The 18,160-nt window shown below is 37.1% G+C and overlaps 1 protein-coding gene across 1 annotated transcript in view; it reads left to right on the top strand.

Annotated features, from left to right (window-relative positions):
- Positions 1–18,160, top strand: part of ATP10B (ATPase phospholipid transporting 10B (putative)) — a 331,169-nt gene that overhangs the window by 11,862 nt on the left and 301,147 nt on the right. Inside the window, exon 3 of the mRNA XM_068959946.1 lies at positions 372–460. The gene's annotated coding sequence lies outside the window, so the exon portion shown is untranslated. The remainder of the gene's footprint in view (positions 1–371; positions 461–18,160) is intronic.

Genomic DNA, 18,160 nt, shown 5'->3' with positions numbered 1-18,160 from the left:
GAAGAGCCTAAATTCCACCAGCATGCTTTTCAATGACTCCCTCCTCCCTAATCGGAAGCAGCATCTTTCATCTAGCCCATTAAGTCAATTTTGTTTTTAAATGATGAGGTGCTGAAAGGAGACTGCTGATAATGTCTTTATACATTAAATCCCTTGCTTGTTGAAGTTAAGGTGGAATAATAAAGCTATAATCATTCATACGTAATCTATGACATTTTTATTCTTTGAATTCATTAGGAAAAAAAAAATCTTATGAACACATTCAGAGATTTCAGGGCTTAAAAATAAAATTTCTCACCGAAGCCAGAAAGAAAAAATGCTAAGAAGAGTCTTTTTTAATGTAGTAACAAATTTTGTATGTTTTCTTACAGAAAATACGAAGTTGCTGTTTCTACTGGGATAAGGTTTCAGTACAGTCAGCTACCAGAGCCTCCACTTTATCATCTCTACATTAAATGAGGTAAGAAAATAGCCTGAGCATTTACAGCTGTAATTCATGATCCTTCTGGTATCTTCAAAGCTTCTTGAGGTACAGTGGGCCAACTGCTGTGAACTGGGGTAGTCGCATTGAAATTACACTGAATTTGTTAAAACAAACCTCATAAGACAAATGATGTTATAGAATTCATGACCTGAAAATCTAAAGGACGTTTACTTAAATTGTATAGGAACAGATTTATTTTTACCTTTGTGTTCTGCTCTTTGCTACAGGAAAAGATGGGCTATCTTGCCCCATCTTGTGACATATGAGTTACTACAATCATACTTTTGCTGACTTTGCTCCTGGGGCAAACATTCAGAACACTGAACAGTGCTAGCTAGTGATGGGATAAAAAGGTGAGAAGTAGATATATGTGTGGAGAAGGAGATGGAAGTTTAGGAGTTACTGAGAAGAAAAGAAAGATTTTAGAGGTGCTTTAGGAGTCTTGAAAAAGGAAAATAATAGTCTCTGAAAACAGGAAGGCACATGGAGGAAAATCCTTTATATGTTTTCCATAGTTTACTTGACCACACTTATTGTAAAGTTAGAAGACATTTGTATTGAAGATATTTGGTTTTAAGCCACATATTAGAGGAAAAGGCTCATCACCATATGTTACTTTAAGCAAAATCATTTGTCGTTCCCTCTTCTTCTAACAGCTCGAGAGGGTTGGCTATTCAAAAGGCATTTTGATACTCTTTCCTTGCTACACATCTGTTTCATTACGCACTTGGGCTCAATTGTTCTTCTATAGAAAACTACAGTTTAATTTTAAAATATCACCATTTCTAAATCCAAGGTCCAGTCTGAGTCACAGACATTATCCTTCTTTCACCTCCTGATCTTTTCTTGATTCTCTTATACCGAAAATGGAATGTATAATGTAAAAATACCTTCCTGTGTATATGTGGGATAACTCTGCTTTCAAGTAGTGCTAACTCATGTTCTTTACACAGTATTAGCTTGTTAATTCTACATGTTTTCTTTGTAACAAATTAATCCACTTCAAAGAACATGCATTCAAGAATTGTTCAAACAATAACTTATGAAAAGAGCTTTTATAGTGAGGATCCAAAAAACAATGCAGCCACCTTCTGGGAACAGCATCTGCTTTAGTGCATAACTTCTTCTCAGAAGGTTTTTATTCCTAAAGTTTAAATAATGAGCAAAACAGCAAAACTTCAAACTTAACTTTGTTTCCCATTTAAAATATTTCCTCGAACATTTGCCTACATTTCATCCTTTATGCTAACTCTGAACTGTCTGCATTATATTTTATACTTATTTCATTTAGCGTCTCTCTCTATAATGAACATACTGGATCTTCCAGAACAGCCACTGCTGATTATGGTATTTATTCTTGATATTTAAAATGTGAAAACTGGTACAGTCATTGGAAATATATTTAGTTGGGATGCATTTCTTTAAATGAAGCAATGAGAATACATAGATCAAGGAATAACTGGAACCCAGGAATAACTGTTTGCAAGAATTCTTCAAATGTGTAACACTTTCTCCACAGCCTTTCATTTCTTTCATCTTGTACAGATAACACCCTTCCCTCTCAGTAAAACCAAATAACTTGGTTTGGGGTCTTAAGTAGTGAGTGCAAGAGAATAAAATTTTAATTTCCTGACATTTGAGGTTTATTTCTCTGTATTACAAACTTGCATTCCAAAGCTACTTTATGAAGATCAGGGGCCAGATACTCAAGTCCAGTTGAGCTATACTTGGTAAAGGATGTAGAAAAGGATGACAACAGTGTCTTTAAGGCACTAATATATAGCGTGTTCATTTCCTATGCAAGCTAGATATTCTCCTGTGTACCTGTTCTTACTGGCTCTTGTATTTTTTTCCTATTTTTAAGGTGAAACAAAGAAGAAATCTGTTCATAATTTCAACTAAGATCCAAAACTATATCCAGGATTTAGAAACAATTACAAATAAATCTAGTAGTAAAATTCACGTTAATATTTAGACTGCAATAGCAATAAAGTCTTAGAGCATGATAGAGCTGGGAATTTGATTCAGAATTATCTTTCTGAACAGTTACATTTTGAACAAAAAATGGCCAAATCCTGGGGCTGTTATTCAGCTTTGGCTTATTCCTGGATACTGAACTGTAAGAAAGGATGTATTAAGGATATTTAATACTACAAACAAACCACTTGAAAGTTTTAATAATCTCTAACAAGATTCCAGCGTAATTTTTCAAATCTGAATTGCACACAGAGAATGAGTTAAGTTACAGAGATTTGTCATGTAGCTGTGCTACACGATTCACATCATTTGCAAAACCTTCTTCACTGAATGCGGTTTCTATTACGTAAATTCCAAATACCTCCTCTCTGATTTTCAGTCTTTCTCAGAATACTAAGACTAATCTTTGACTCTGGAACACCGGAAATACAGCCTTAGAATCCCATGTCATCTTCTTCTTCTTCTTCTTCTTCTTTTTCTGTTTATGGCTTCATTGATTCCAAATCAAGTGTGTTTCCTTATTTCCATAAACTTTTTCCAGTGAATTATTTTATTTTATTATGTTATTTTTAGTATCTACCTTTGGATGCTAAAAAAAGGGATACTTTTGCTTTGATAGCTGTTGGATTGTCTTTGGTTTTTCTTTCTTTTTTTCCTTTCTGCGTTTCTTTCTACATAAAATTTCTAAGAACAGAATTAGTAGGATAGAAATAGTAGTGAATTGTTTAAGTTAGTTCTACACAAGATAGAATTTTGGGGAAATAGTCAGCCTTTATCTTCCTAAATTATCTTCTAAACTCTTTTTTTTATATATTAGAGAAAAGTCTAAAAATGTGCATTAGACTGAACAAGTGTCTTCATGACCACATCAGTGCATTGTTATACACCCAGTGTTTTGTGTTACTCTACTTTCAGTACGGATATGAAGGCTAAATTATGAATTGTTAGTATAGCTGGGAGCTGTTTCCTAATCGAGAAAGCATAGTTTAGCACATAAATTCATACTTGTACTTTTGGAAAGTTTTCCTCAAGTCTAATTCTTTGTTTTCTTCTGTGCCCAGTTACTACCCCAATTCTTTAGATTCCAGTCAATCTTCAAAAATCATCTGTCTTTCTGTTTATATGAGGGTAAATGTTCCCATATTACTACTGCATCCCATTCTCATTTCTTATCTTCAATTGTAAAGCATTTTGAGACTTTGTATGAAAGACATAAGATAAAACTGAATTAAATGAATTAAATTGAATCCAACTAAATCTACATGAATAGCATAGCAACATTTAAACTTGGCAAGGGAAGTTAAAATAACAAGTTGAAGTGATGTGCTAGATGGGAAGACAGCGTCCCACTGTTTCACTTTTTGTCCTAAATAATCAAAAAAAGGGAATAGGAAGAACAGGTCATTGACAAGAATTGTCTGAATGATCTTTGATTTTCTCATGATATTGTCGCTGCTACTAAAACCACAGAAAGACCTTTTGGGAGTTATCACAAATGTTCAGCTGGCGACTCAGGAGAATCTGTTGAGCCCTAAGATCTCACTTAATGTGACAATAATGGAAAAAATGCCTCAAGTGAATAGAAAGAAGTTAGAATGTTTTATAGAGAGAAATGACACGTTATTTAAATCTAAAGAGGAAAAGATGGATTTAGAGAGATGGAAATTTAGGCATTAATTCTATTTACTAGCTTACTTACCGGTTTATTTATTAGCTAATATATTAACAACTATCCTGTTTATGATTGAACATTGAACTGACCTGTTTGCTTTAAACTGGGCTGTTTTATTACACCAAGAATTAAATCATGTTGCAAAGAAGAACAATTATCATGGTAGACATTATATAAACAAAATGTATTTTCTTAAGATGGGTTGGCCTGCACTTAAACACAGTACAGAACTCGTCTTCTGTATCCAAGTTATGGGAAACGTTACATGCCCAACTAAGTTTAGCAATTTTCACTAAGCTGTGACTATACCTGCTTAGAAAGATTCAAAATCTATCCAAAATGAACATAGGTTTTATTTGTTTTTTTGTTTTTGTGTGTGTGTGTGTGGTTTTTTTTCCTTTACAGAAGGGAAGAGGATGTGAAAGGACTAAAATAGGCAAGGACACCAGTAGAGCGCACCGTTGGGCATTGGGTAGACTCCCCTTGGCCCTGGGAACCCCCTGTTGCTTCCTCCTCCTGCTCTGTCTTGGGAAAGCAGGCTTTTTGCTCTCTGTCTCTCCGAAACCCCGTCAGTAGCCTTTTTGGATGGCGGTCACGTCACTGCCTCATTATCCCAGATTAAATTTCTACTGTGTTGGGATATCTTAGCTTTTTACAAAGCAAAAACTACGACATGCTGCCTGTGCCAGAACTATTAATTCTACATGGATGCAGTGAAAGTCCTTCTTCCACGTGAAGGCTTTATCTTTGCTGTTGGTTTACTCCTGTTTCCTTTTTCCCCTGCAGCCTTCTCTGATTCAGTTCTGGAATTCTAGATGGTTATTGCCAAGCAGAGAACCCATAAGCTATGTGAGATTCATACTAAATAGGTGTATCACATACAGTTCCTGAAGAAAAAATAAGGAAAGGCCATATTTTCAAATATATGACAGTGTGATCTCATACACTGCAGTCAGATTACTCCAATTTACAGACACTGAAGGCTTAGACTAGCTTACAAATAATGAGAAAAGCAGATAAACTAATAACGGTTTGATTTAAAGAGTGTTTTAAGGCCCAAGGATTGAGTGAGTTCAAATACTAGTATAAGGCTTAACTGAGAAAGAGACCTATATGGTTGATGACATTAGTTTATATTTGACATTATGAATTAATATGAATTACATTAATACATATCACAGTGTGACAGCACATGCCTTCAAGTTAATGTATGATTTGGCACGAAAGTACAATTTCATAGCTACTCATATATATTAAAACCAGGTGAAACCTCTGACATATGCAGCTGTATTCCTTTTTTTTGTTAAGTTTATACTTCTTAATGAGATTACTTTTCCTGGTTTATGAAATCTATTGCCATAACATGGTCATTTAATTCTTGTCCTGTAATTGTAATGGATCGTTATTGCTGCTGATTTACAATATATTATCCTTTTACTAGCAGATTTAATCATAGGAGCTCTATTTCCCTCTAAGCTTTATTAGAATATTGGAGACAAAACTCTGCCACATATATTGTTCAGCAGATAACTGAGTATTTTCCAGTAAAGAAAAAAGTTCCTGAAAATCAACCAAACAAAACGAGCCCTTAAAGTGGGCAGAAACTTTGCAAATATCTGAATGATTAAAGAGAAAGGCCTAGGAAAATAATATAGCAGTTTTCACATATCAACATGAGAAAATAGTTTGAAAATTTGAAGCTGTGCTTACCTCATAAAGTAAGAATTAATATAGGTAGAAAGTCATCTGAATTAATGTCATCTCTGCTGTCATATCTAGGCAATCTTACCATATGGATATTTTAATCTGTGGAAGTAATTTTCTTAACCATTTAGAGCTTTTGGCAATTTTGGTAAACTTAAAAATCCTCATCGTTGTTTTATTTTCCTCAAGAAGTTATAAATCATGATGCCAAGGAGCTTCAATTTACTTTGCCAGAGTAAAAGTGAAGAACTCTCCTCTCTTCCCATGGACCTCTATTCTCCTTTATGCTGAATCCATTTTGAAGAAAATTGTACAAAAAACAGTTTTTTAAAAGCAAATCGTATTGAATTTGGGCCTGGGGAAAATTTATTTATAAAAATGGGTTGCTTCAAGCAGGCTTGGTTTTAGTTAGGAAAGAGATCAGTAGTTTTTAGACCTTTCCCCCATCATTATCAGCCAAGCAAGTAAACACTTGTACATTATGAGACACTGTTATCACAATACTTCTGCAGATGCTCTCCCAGTCAGTCACGGGCTGTAACCTTCTGTAGTTCAGCGCTGTACCTTAAATGCACAGACAGCCCTTTGAAAAGTAACAAAATATGAGAGAGGACAAAGGCTTTACAATAGCATTAGAAGTATCTACTCTGCCAGATTATTCATACAATAGTAATTCAAGAAGCATCTACTATAGGCAGAGCTATCTAGAGTTCCACATAAAGGGAGTAAATAGTGGGTGCTATTTGTATGCAAGCGTCATCGGAATTTTGCTCTGTAAAACAAATGAGTTTTCAGAGACTCAAGGAACGAAATCTGTCTATATACCTCCCTGATTGATAAGTCTTGATTTCATTTGCCCTAGCAATAAGGGCTTAGGTCTTCAGAGAGCATACCCTGGAAGCCGGGAAAGGATAACTTCTTGAATGCTTCAAAACCTGCTGCATTTCAAAGGAAGAAAAAAGAAAAAGTGAAGGAAAATTAAGCTTCAGAAGAATTCAGAATAGGGAAAGTCAACAGATTCAGACTCAAGTAGAGCCCTCAATTTATTTTGTAAAAATTGCTTTTCAGTGACTGACATAGGAGATCTAAGATCTGAAGTACTAAATAAAATAAAGAAAACACCAAACGATCCCAACAGAGACAATACTCTTATCTGAACAATAAGATTATCTGATCATGTCCTCCTTACATTTCTGCACTTAAATGCACAGAGCTATCTTAACCCTATTTCATTTTTTTCCTTTTTCCATTACCTTCTTATGTTCTCTTATTGACTGTGATGTGTCTTGCATTCTTCTGAACAGGGAAACCACCTATTGTCTGGTCTGTTACCAGACTTAAGCTTCAGGAGGGCTGCCACGATGGCTGTTAGGCTTTTGTTTCCTATTCAGAGGCTGCTCAGAGATTGATGTAAACAGAATTGCTTTGAGAAATACCATACAGAAGACATGTATGTGCTTGGCCCTCTGATAATAAAATCACATGAAAGGATTAAAAGAAAACCCCTGGATTAAAAAAAAATAGCTTCTATTAAAAGAGAAAAGTGTTCATTTTTCATGATTGCAGACAAATACATAAAACCCAACAAAACTTTGTACACTGTTGTTGCCCATACATCAGAAGTGACTAGTCTCCTAACCAAGTCAGGAAAATACAACAATGCTTCAACGATTCCTGGACCCTTAATTTAAGTAATAGATAAATGAAGGTTTAAATTCAAAGGCTGACAATTGGAGACCTGTTCTGTCTCGTTCACTTTGGAGGGAGAGGACATAGCAGAGGGATGGAGTAGATAGCTGAGTTAATATCACCTGAAACCATGACAGTTACTTTCACTTAAGTTCCAGTCAATACTTTTGATATAATTGATTCTTGCAGGATTAGCAACTCAGCAACTCAAGATGTAAGAGATGTTTATAATTGCATTCACCTGTGCAGGTGTTTACACTTTTTGCTATTCCGACTTGAGGTGCACTATAAGATAAGCAGTATGCCATAGCATGCCTTGCCACCTGGACTGCTTGTGTTTGATCCTGAGGACTGTGAATTTTCACAGTCAGAAGAGGGCAAACATTTAAATACAGGTTACATTTGTGGAAATTTTATTCTATATGTACTTAAATGTAATTGCTGCAGAAACTTTTTTTTCGACATGAGCCTTAAAGTAAATAATGCATCAGGATAAAGCAAAACAAATTTTGAATGCTGAATCAGAGAAATGAGCAAATGCTGAATTTTAAATTGAACTGAGAATTAATGAGTTTCATTTAATAACGAATTAGTTATTCGTTATTAGTTATTAGTTTCTGGAATACCTTTATCTTGTGAAACAGATCATTTAATTATGGTGGCAATGCTTGTATTTGAAACAAGAAAATAAGAAAGAATTCTTATTTTCATATAAGAAAATAAGAAAGAATTCTTATTTTCAAAAGAAAGAATTCTTTTTTTCATTCTTTCTTTGAAATAAGAAAGAATGAAAAAAAGAGTTTCTCCTAGAACTGGCTTGAAATTTTTTGATGATATACTTTTTTTGTTACAAAATGTCAGTTCATCAAAACTGAAACTTTCCACTGGAAAGCACACACCATTTTTTACAAAGATCCTTGTTTCTTTCCAGAAGGTAATTTCTGATTACATAAGAGTCTGATTCTGATTAAATAAGAGACTGATTCTGAGCAAAACAAAAGCTTTCCCTACTATAGCCTTAGCAGTGCCTGTGAAAGGAAGACTGTCTTCAGAGTTATTGGTCCCAATCTAGTAGACTGAAAATCTAAACATAGGTTCCCTCCAGCATAAGTCAACATCTGATATATTAGGTGCTGATGTAGTTTTTTTTTTGTTTTCTCCCCCACCTCTGCCCTCTTTCCCTTGTCCTGAAAAGCTCCTGAAGTGTTTTAGTTTGTTGCAATATACGTTCCGAACATTCTGAAATCCCCCGAATCTGCAGCAATACAATTCCCTGCCCAGCTCCCTTTTGCACAGTATAATCTTCAACTGTTGACTTTCCACAGTTCACTTAAAACTAGATTGATTTAGATAACTCCATAATATTTTGATTCTAAGGCCCTCATTTTATCTGTGGACACAAGACTGTAATACAGATTAGGATGAAACATGCTGTGATAAGCTTAAAATGTCTCTGAGGTTCTGCGAGACTGGAGATCACTCAGTAAGTGAGGAAAATGAGTATAATCTGTTTCTGAAGGGGCGATTATAAGTAAGTCTTTATGCTGAAATAGATCTACCTGAAGTACTTGCACAACTGCTTACATTCATATTGTTCCACAGTCTGCCTGAACTTCACTAGAGTGCAGGCTACTTATGCATCCCACTTACTGTGGTGCTATGTGATGCTGGGCTGCAAGGGGATTGCAGTCTTGTCTGATATCAAATGTCAGATGGCATCACAAAAGAAAATAAGAATGGCAAAGGCTGCTAGGCCAGGCATAGGAAACTTCACTTTTTACTGCACTCTGAAATGTAGGGTCTATTCCAGGTTACTGAGGCATGTTCCTGAGTGTGTTCCAGCAGGTAAGTTCTATAGCTATGTGATTTCATGGGCTGTAGAGTTAGTGCTGAGGGTCTGTTTCCACAGGGATATTCCTATGGCCAAACAGGAAATTTGTGACAGATCACTGCAGCTAATTTGCAATTATTTGCAGGATTAGTGAGTTCTTTCTGTCCCACTGTGAATGTATCCATCTTATCTGAGATTTCAAAATGGTATTTCATAAAGGAATTAAATTTAGTGCTTCCATTTTCTGGAGAGTTTTATGACTTTCCACTTTTAGACTTTCCATTAAGCTTCAGTACAAATTAGCAAGCTGTTTAGTCAATCCCATGCAACAATTCAAAAGCATGCATATCAGGCACATCATTGCCTTTTACTTCATTTCCAGTAATTTGTATTCCTGAAGAAGTAAACAAAATATTTATTATATATGCATAAACTTGTACACACAGAACAGAACTTGCATTATAACTCTAAAGATTAACTAAATTGTTCCTATAAAAATGGCATGTAAGCATCCCATTGAATTTACCTAACAGACATCTGGCTTTTGAACTTCTAGAGTTACTAATAGCTGTAGTGGTTATTATTGGTGCTCATTAGCACTAAATGTAATGAAGCAGCAGCATGGGTGATGGTTTCCACACATGCAAACTGACAAAGTCATAAGAATCAGGAATCTTGGCTTCCATGTTGACTGCATAGAAGAGTTTCCTTCAGCAGGCAAAGACATTTTGTTCATCCTTGCCAAGTCTAATCCCTTTCTATCCATTTTGTCCTGCATATTCTTATGCTAGTCCCATATCTTCTCTAGCGCAGCTTGTCTCGCTTCATTTGCTTTATCTACCCACTCCTTGGGTCTGTTTCTCAGGCTTCTTGACTGCTTTGTAGACTCACTGTGCAGGTTCTGGTCTGGTCAGCCCACTCATTTGTCTCTTTTTCCTAGCATGTGATCATAGTCTCCTCTATGAAGGCTTATTCACTATGTATCTTCCCTCCTTTCCCTCTAGCTTCAGGTCACAGCATTTCCCTCTCAAGCTCCACATTCAATTTTAATTCCTCCATTGTCTTCTCATAGCAGTATTCCTTACTCTTTCAGCCCTGTCTTTGACTAAATTTTGTGTGTACCACGCACAATGAGTAAGTGGGCTTGCTTTCTTCAGCACTGGGCAACACTGCTTTTTTCTTCAGACCAAAGTGCAACCAAGCCTGGTGCAAAGTTGTGCAAGGAGGGACCCATGGGGTGGTCAGTGCTCATAACTGTAGGGGAATGCTGCGTGCTCAGTGAGGTGAATCGTTAAGATTTCAGCTGCCATTCTGTAGTTAGGAAGAGGAGAAAAATTTTTCAGCGTTTGAAGACAAGAGATGAAATAGATTTCACTGGTTTGAATTTTATTATGAACGTATCTTGCTTTTTTCTGATTCAAATCCACAGATGCCTTGATCTTAGTGTAGATCTCTGCTATAGATATGTATTAACATTATAATGAATGTGTGGTAATTTGGAATTGGTAACACAATCCAAAACTAAGCAAATTTCAAAGTTTCATCTGTTATTGAAATACAGGCAATTTTCAACTTTGAACTCAACAGTACTCAGCTTATTTCTCCTTCCTCATCAGTTATGTTCTCCATTTCAAAGTATTTGTGAGATGCTTACAGCAAGGTCATCAAAACTGAGGCTGAGTTGTCAAAAAATTTTGTAAGCATACATATATTTTTTACTTTCTTCAGTGTTGAAAACATTTTGCTCTATACTTTTATCAAGGAAAGGTTATAGCCTAGAGTTACTTGGAAATCACTGGGGAAAACCGCGATTCAGACTTTTTATTTATCACGGAACATAAATGACAGAATAATTAGTTTGCACTTTTTTTGATCAAAATTCCATTTCTGATTGTATCCTAATTGATTTTTTTTCTGACTGTATCCTAATTCAGTTTATTGCTTGCACTTGACTGAGATCTACAATGTTCACGGATAACTTTTATTGTTATTAAATGAAAAACCTATCTTTAAATGTCTTTATCCCACTTTTCTGCTAACTACTCAGTCAATTCTGAGCTCCTTGTCATAGATATGCAGGGAAAACCAGTCTGCACAGTTCTCCAGAGGCTGTGAAATGTTTACAACAGGTAATTAATTCCAAAAGTCTTCTGGAAATGTAAATATCAGCTAAGATATGTAAGGACTGATTTTGGAATATTATGAACTGCAGTACTAATTGCAGATTTTAAATCTGCAGCAATAACTTTTTCAGATGTGGAGGGAAACGTCGCTGATACGTTCCTCTTACCTATATTGTTTTCTAAGATTATACAGCTAAGCTGTTTTACCAGGGAAGATACATGCCTAGTTTTTCCCTTCCTCTCCCTAGACCCGCTGTCCCCGGCGCTGCACCGCGCAGACCGAATTCCTACACCTTCCCACTAGACTGGCCCTGGCTGTCTGCCCACCCCGACTATTTGGCTGCAGCTTTGGTAGTTAATTCCTTTGGGAATCTATGGCCTGTTACTTAAGAATGAAAGGAATCTCCTTAAAATCAATGTATTTGATTTTTAATGCCAACCTTCGATTTGGTTGGGAGATCAGCTGTGTTAATAGCAGAACAAAATGTATGTGTGTTTAAGGGAAGTACTTTGAGGAAGCAGTTTACATAGTTTAAGTTGCTTAAAGGCTGAGCATAGGTGCATGGTAACCTAGCTCACTTCTGAAGCTATCTTTATTTCAGCCATTGTTTATCAAGATAATAATTAAAAATAAAATATAAAAATAAAATCATTGTTTATCATTTATCAAGATAAACCCTTCTGAAACAGATTCAGTGCATTTATGCTTCCCTATGCCAAGATATGGGCCTTTCTGTGCAGGGGGAAGAGCTGACAGTAAAATAACTGAGGAATATTCTTGCAGCCACACCTGAGCAGAGAAAAGCAATCCTGCCAGGTGCGTTCCCACACGTGGGGATCTGATTTCGCTTGGGAAGAGAAGGCCTCGTGTTCTCCTCGCAGAGGCCTGCAGAGCTCCGTGCACCAACGGGGCGCTCAGCCCAGGGCAGGAGGCCGCCGCGGCTCCGGCCCCGCGGCAGGGCGCCCCTGGGCGAGCCCTGCCGCGGCGGGGGCCGCCCCTGGGCGAGGCCGCCGCCAGCCCGGGCCGGCCGCAGCTGACGGGAGGGCAGAGCCTGCGGGGCGGCCCCTGCTCGGGCCAGGGCGGAGGTCTGCGCCGCTGCCCGGCTTCCCGCCGCCGCTCCTTCTCCCAGACCGTCCCGGGCAGCCCCGTGGTGGCGGGGCCGGCCCTGCGCCGCAGCCAGCCGTGCCGCGGCGGGGGAAGGGGCCGCGGTGCCCTCAGCGCCCTGACAAATTGCGATTTTCGCGTCCTTTTTCCAGGCCTCAGGTCCTGGAAGGTGGGTGTCGTTCCCCCCCTCCCCCCTGGCACCCGGTGCCTCAGACTGCCTCATTGAAATGGCCGCCGTTGGGGCTGCTGCTCCGTAATGGCTGACCTGGGGCGCCAGCAGTTCCTGTGCCCCGGCTCGTCATGGAGCTCCGGGTTTCAAGACCTCAAGGTCTCCTGGGTTTTTTTGTTTGTTTTTACTGCAAAGCGTGGAAACCAGAGTACTGATGGGGAAATTAGAAGTCCCAAGAGCCAAGTTGGCCTTTGACTGCTGCAATCCTTTCTTGAGCAGCGACACAGAGTCCCTTAGGGTTTTCTGGTCGTTTCTGCCATGGCAGGAAAAACCCAGGCTTGTACCAGGTTTCTTGGGCTGTGCCTGACGCCAAAGGCACCCAGAGCTTACAGACTTAGCTGCAGGTGATCAAATTGGGCTTCTGCTGCCTGTACCAAAACACCCTTGATATTTTATCGGTGCTTTCAGAGGGTTTGTCTTCTGACAAGGGACACGGCCAAGGTCTTTCAGGCAAGCCGCTGTGCCTGCATCTCCAGAGACAAGGTTAGCTACCTGTGTTCAGGCTGTGCGTCTGATTAGATTCTGGCTGCCCATAACTGTCGAATTGCAGATAAATTATTCTTGAAAGCTCTTTTCTGGCTTGGGAAAAAAACCTCACTTGTTGCCAGTCCATATCCTAGGACACCTCTGGGAAGCAGCAAATGGTCTGTAAGGCCTACCACCGTCCGAGGCAAAATGCTCTCCCACTGTAACTGAGTTTTAATTATAATTAATAATTTGGATGTACAGTAGCTCCTTTATCTGAAGATCTCAAGTGTTCTGCAGTGAATACTTTGGGGTACGCTGGTTAGTGACATATCCACAAGTAAAACCAAGGGATCCTGGCACCCAAATGCTACCAGTAAAGCAACGTGTCCTATCATACTTTTGTAACTAAAAGAATATATATTACTTACAGCAAAGACACCCTCTGCATATGTTATTTAATGGTAATGACATAAGCAAAACTTTATTTTGACCTGATATGCATGAAAAAACTTCTCCAACGACTGTTCGCTTATATGTTCAAAGAACATATACTTCCGATACCAGTGTATGTTATACTGTATAACACACACGGGTACGTGGATATCCGTGTATGTTAGCCCCAGTCATGTAACTCCTATTCACCACAGAAGTTTAGAAGTTGGTTGAATGTAATATTTTATAGTACTGAATCCAATGTTGCAATAAACATCTCATTTGAAGCAGTAATAGCAAACGATTATTCTAAGCAGCGCCGACTTTCCTTAGCTGTAACAAATTATTTAGAATTATTCAAGTAAAGTATATAGGTGAGATGTTAATAGAGAACCTGTTAGCCCAAGATACGTTTTTAATCAAGAATTTGAAATGCAGACTGGAGTGGAATTTGATACTATAATAGCACCTTTCATACCGAAGGCATTCGAAAGCAATTTTCAGTAATGAGCTAGATGGTGGGGGTGCTGTGACTGTGCAGGGAATACAAATACCAATAGCCACAATTTGTTCAACGTAAGCTTTCTCACACAGAGATTGGAGTATGGAAATCTGTCTGAAATGAAAAAAATTGCTCAAGGGGTGGCTCGCTGGTCCAAAAATCATTTAAAAAGAGTACCAGCACTTTCACCTCAGTACAAAAAGGACTTAAGTAGCGAAGTTATAGGTTTTTGCGTCTTCAGCAGCAATTACCAGGGCTCCTTCGCTCCTTCCCTTCCCCCCCACCCCAAAGCAAAGCTCAGGCCTCAAAAGAAAAACACACGCACGTGCTCACCGCTAAAAGTACCTCAGACAGTCTAGGAAAGCAAGCAGCAGTATAGCTAAAAGCCAAACAACAGCAGACGAGAGAAAGCTGCAGAGAAATAGTGCATGAATGAGATATAAGGAACTTTAAAGTTATTGAGTTTCCAGTGAACATTTTCTCCTTGGCCTTCAGTGTAAAAGTCAGTAGGCTTCCAGATTCTCAGTTCTTCCAGGTCAATGAATGGATTCTAGCCAAAAACTCTTATTAGGTGGGTAAATGCTCTTTTTGTTTAAGGAGAAAGAAGAGATTCTGTGTTCTTGTGTCTAGAAATCAATAACCATACTGTAAAGAAAGAGATTTATACAATAAATGATATTAGGGAATTGTGAAGATAGACGAAAAATTTTTACTTTAATATTTTATGTATTGAAAAGCTCTGAATACTAGTGCCTCATACCAATTATTGGCAACAAAGTCTTTAAACTATTGCTTTACCCATCACTAGAAAACTTGATTATAGGTGGCGGAAAAGTGTGTAAAACCTTGAGGGACTTACATGAGGGCAGTATCTTAATATACCATACAAACCTGAATTAGTTTCAGGAGAGAAAAATAATTTAAGTATCTGCAGAGAAAAATGTCTGTGCCAACCCTAGTTAAATACAAAGTGGAAAGGTAAAGAAATTCTGATTTCACTTTGATTGAAAAACTGAAATCAGTTTCAAAGGACAACTTTTTTGAGAAAATATTTAGAAAACATGACATGATTTGATGGATGGAGGGAAGGATATGAACAAGTTTTTAAATTGTTAGTCCTAAGGAAGTAGAAATAAAATTCTTTGCCTGTAGAACAAAGATTTTGCTATTCCATTCTGAAAAATGCTAGTAGCTTAACCACAGATTTCAGTTTCTATGGATAGCATAGCATAAAACAGGCTGAGTTCCAGAGACAAGTATGTGGAATGGCTACTGAGGAAGTGTGACTTTATGTATAAGATACTGGAAAACTGGTTTCCTGTTTTGGCAAATATTTCTCTCATCAGCTCAAGCAAAATTTGGGAGCAATTAGTATTTGGTATGTTGGAACATCAGATCCACAATATTTTCATTTCTTCAGCTCTTATTTGTAAAATGTTCGTAACCAATACCTTCCTGGATTTGCACAGATGCAATGAGGTTCAGTTAACTGATGTGTACCAGGTGTTCAGATACCACTGTGAAAAGTGTCATGGACAGACATTGAAATTCAAATATAGAACTATTATGTTGCTTCTGTGACATTTTCACCTATGTGAAACGTTCTAACAGAAGAATTTCTTTGTATATTTGGCTTTAATGACTCTTCATCTCTGTTCATATCCTATCTGAAATGTATTTCTCTGCATTATCTACCTTTTACATTTCTCTCACTTTCTGTTAGCTGGCTCACTGAAGAAAAATAATGTTGTACCTTATCATATAAGTGTTTGCAGGGACATGCCTCTCCAAACGAGCAAGGAAGAGCAGATAACCTTTTAGATTTACTAGGTTTAAAAAAGAAAGTGCACTGTGGGAGTTTTTTGTCAGTTGTTGGATTTCTATAACATGCAAAACAATGGCAACTCTAAGTCTTTTGAGAGAATATTGTTTTCTTGCATATCAAAACATTTGAAAGGACAGAGCTATCATACTAAACATACAGTAGAGTTGTCTATAATAAAACAGCCAGCTGGAGGTAAAAGGAGATCTTCTGACCTTTGAGTAGTTAGAAGGATGATAAATGAATATTGATTTCATTATTCTGAGTTAATTCCTGCTTGCTTAACTTCACTTTGGATAAACTAGAATCCCATTTGTGCATTAGCTATATGAACATCTAGAAATGTCATGCTGTAATCCTGAAGGATTGAAAATGCTTTCAGGGGAGACTGAGAGAGGAGGAGTTCCCTAAGCAAACCTTAAGCTACAAAATGTGTGTCCACTGTTTCTTTTTCTGCTCACCTTTTAATTCTATAATTTATAAAATTTCTAGAGGATGTTTTTCTGAATGTTTTTGAAACTGTTTACCTTTACTTGTATTGCTCTCATAATTTTCACCATTACCATTCTACTCACTAGAAAAATTGTCTTGAAAATAGTACAGTATATAGTGTTATTTTTACTAGGGTTATAGTTATTGGTCTGAAGTGTATTTCTGACTGTCTTACTTAAAAACCATCCCATAAATGTACACTCTTAAGAATACATGAAATAGTTTATTTGAATTGATTCTGCATGTTCTTATTAATTGTTTTTACAAATGTATATGCCTGTATTTATGGAGGGAGAATTGATAAGCAACAGTGCATCTCCAAGAGATAATTTTCCCTGTACTTACCTGTTATATAAGTAGTTCTTAAACATGCAGTACATAATTACTGCCTGACTTATTTGCATTTGTCATGTTCCAGGGCTATTCCCTTATCAACATAATATCCTCTGGTTGAACTGCTTGCATTAAATTACTTCTCCTTTTTCTTTTGTTTTGATTTAACTCAAGGTTATCCTAATCTCTCAAGAACACTTAAGAACACTAAGGCTATGAAGAAGCAGAGAACAACAAATGAAGTTCTGTTACAAGCTAGTAAGCTCAACATTGTGACATTTGGTATTGACAGTGAAGAGTATAGAAAAGATACAGAGACCTTGCACTACCATGCGACAAATTATCACTTTCATTTAATTCTCTTAACATGCACTGTAAACAGGACATTGCACAGTGGTGACATGGAATATTCCAATGATTTTAAGACAATCAAATGCCTACTTTTCAAGGGTAAATCCTTTATTTGGAAAGTATCAGGGAGAAAGAGATGAGATTTATCAGATCTAATTTTAGACATTTAAAGATGTCCGTCCTTCAATTATTGAAGGAATTGGGGCTAAATAGCCCCAATAGCATTTAGATGTTTAAGTCAGACCAGTCCCACACTGTGTGTCTAGCCAATAATGTGAGTGCAAAAATTAAATTTCTATCCCAGTTAACAGAAAAGGTAGCTCAAGCAGTCTACAAAAAAAGTCAACCATTTGTCATATTCTATGCAGAAGCAAATAATGATCTTTCATCTTCAGTTTGTAAAAGAATTGTTAACTTAAATGAAAGCTAATTAAATTAAATTAAATCCCTTTCTTAGTTTGCTCTGTAGCAGCTACTCACTGGAATTGGCATTTTGACATTGTAACTAGACATGCTATCTGAAAATGGCCTGTTTGCATAAGTATAAATAATTTTTGAAAAACAAAATATTTATCATTGGCAGTACCTGGAACAGAATTTATCTAACAAGACTTAAGGATATGATGCCTACAGGACAGAGGTAATGATTACAAACAGATATCATTATTCTCAAAAATACAGCAAATTGGGTGACAAAGTGGAGGCAATAAGCGCGGAATTCTTTTAATTTCTCTGAATAGTATCCAGCTTTTGACATACTCCTATATATTGTATAATTTTCAATGCCACAGCTAAATTTCAGATCAATCATGAGATCTCCATGAGAATTTTCTGAATGCCATAGATGTTAAAATGTCATTATTTTATTATTTTTATCAAATATATCATTTTACACCTATTATTCAGTTTCTTTGGCTCTCATGCAAATGTGCTGGGCATTAATTTC

This window comes from Struthio camelus, chromosome 13 (genome assembly GCF_040807025.1).
Source record: "Struthio camelus isolate bStrCam1 chromosome 13, bStrCam1.hap1, whole genome shotgun sequence".
NCBI classification, from domain to species: domain Eukaryota; kingdom Metazoa; phylum Chordata; class Aves; order Struthioniformes; family Struthionidae; genus Struthio; species Struthio camelus.
The sequence above is the reverse complement of the archived record's forward strand: the minus strand, read 5'-3'. Positions and strand labels throughout refer to the sequence as shown.